Here is a 2198-nt window from a genome sequence, read left to right as displayed (position 1 = left end):
TCTCTTCCAAGTTTCTTTTGGAATGGCTGGAGGACGGAATGGGGCTTTGCAGCAAAGATGTGCTGGTTTTATGACTGGAGGGGGGAATCAGCTGGTGCTGAGGGTGGATGGTGAAACAAGGGTGGGAAAAGGAGGAGAATGAGGTGACAATGACTTTGGGGAGCAGCTGCTGTGCCAGGAGAGGTCCCAGTTCCTACAGCTCAGCAGTAGGTGCTGTAGAGTGGCCCTAAAGCAGCTGCCTCAAAGGTTTTCCTCCCATCCCAGGTGTTCATAGGCTGCTGGAGGGGATAAAGGCAGGGAAACGTGGCATGGAGCACAGGGGATGGATCTGAGCCTGGGGACAAGGGGTTGGAGAAAAGGAGTGGGCACTGAGGGGGGAGGTGTCCTGGGAAGGAGCTGGGAAGGGGTCTGGAGCAGCAGGAGCAGCTGAGGGAGCTGGGGGGGCTCAGCCTGGAGAAAATGAGGCTCAGGGGGGGACTTTCTTGCTCTCTACAACCCCCTGACAGGAGGGGGAAGCCTGGGGGGTCAGGCTCTGCTCCCAGGTAACACGGGACATGATGAGAGGAAACGGCCTCAAGTTGTGCCAGGGGAGGTTCACGTTTTCATATTGTGAAAATTCCTTCATGGAAAGGGTGGTCAGTTGTTGGAAGGGGCTGCCCAGGGCAGTGGTGGAGTCCCCATCCCTAGAAGTGTTCAAGGAATGTGTGGTGTGGAACTTGGGGACGTGGTTTGGTGTGAACACAGCAGTGCTGGGCCAATAGTTGGACTCAATGATCTCAAGAGGCTTTCCCAACCTTGATTCCATGGTTCTGGGTGAGCAGAAGGAGTGGCAGTGATGGGCCCTGGGAGGAGCTGCCTCTTGGCTGGAGTTCAAACTGGGACATTCCTGCTTTTCTCTAAACCCTCTTCCATCCCATTCCCAACTTCCAAGCGTTTGTTCCTGTGTGTCTGCAAGAACCAAAATGGTAAAAACCTTCAGTGCAGCTCTGCTGCTGTTCACTGTGTGCCTGCTCACCTGCTTGTCCTTGCAATAAAGTCACTGGGAGCCTGGAAAGGAAGACAACAGCACTTAGGAACACTGGATGCCTCTCCAGAGGGGGGAACTGCCCTGGTTAAAACCATCGTGGGTTCAAGGAGGCAGCAGAGATGTTGTAATTACACTGTCATGTGAAGGTGAGGTGTGCTCATAAAATGGGGGAAAATAAACCCAGAAGAGCAAGAAAAGAGTGTGGGAATGGGATCAGGAGATTCCATTAGGGATGGGAGAGAGAGTCCAGGTTGTTCAGGAGGGCTGAGATCCAGCTGGAGAAGGAACTCACAACTTCAAGGTGGCCAGGACTGATAGAGAAGGGGGTGAGAGAACTGGAGAAGCTCCAAGAGCTGCCTGTCTTCCTCTCCCAGTGTGTAATCACTGGGAATGTCAAGTCCTGCTAGTTCAGGGATTTCCCTTGTCTTTGGAGCTGCCAGCAGCAGGGATGGATCAGCAGGGATGAGAATATCAGAGCTTGTGTAAGTTGAAGGTGCCCTTGCAGGAGTGCTGGGACACAGAGTGGGAAAAGTGCCCCCAACACTGTCTTGGACTGTTCTGGGATTCCCCTGAGAGATGGTTGGGAAGGAGAGCAATGATCTGAATGGTTTGGAGAGCAGATTGGGGCATCACCTGCCCCAGGCCCTGTGGGGTCTCAGGGGCTGGGAACACCACTGTGGGGGTTGTATCTGCCTCTCCTTGCTAGGCCCAGGTTGGGGAGACTCTTGAGCCACAGCCACCCCAGTCCCATGTCAGGGATGATCCTGTCCCAAGCAGGAGCTGCTCCTGTTCCTAAGCCCAGGAATGCTCCAGCCTGGCCATATTTGGGCACCAGCCCTTCCCTTTTGGGGGTGCTGGGTGTGGTACCATGAGTTGGAAGGGGCTCCTGCAGGTCCAGGACCATCTGTCCAGGGCTTTCTGGGGATCCCTGACTGCCCATGGAAGGTCCTCCCTGTGCTCTGCTGTGTCTCTCTTCTCCATGGCTGGGTCTTCTCCTTCCCTTGTGCAGTCAGGGAGTGAGCTCTGCAGGACAGAGCTGCTTCACTTTGCAGTTCCACCATCTCAGGGAATCATCTTTGGGTTGGGAGAGACCTTAAAGCCCATCTCATTACACCCTCTGCCATGGGCAGAGACACCTTCCACTAGCCCAGGTTGCTCCAAGCCCCATCCA

Source organism: Manacus vitellinus, unplaced genomic scaffold (genome assembly GCF_001715985.3).
Source record: "Manacus vitellinus isolate BGI_N305 unplaced genomic scaffold, ASM171598v3 scaffold_46_pilon, whole genome shotgun sequence".
In the NCBI taxonomy this organism is placed as follows: Eukaryota; Metazoa; Chordata; class Aves; order Passeriformes; family Pipridae; genus Manacus; species Manacus vitellinus.
The sequence above is the reverse complement of the archived record's forward strand: the minus strand, read 5'-3'. Positions refer to the sequence as shown.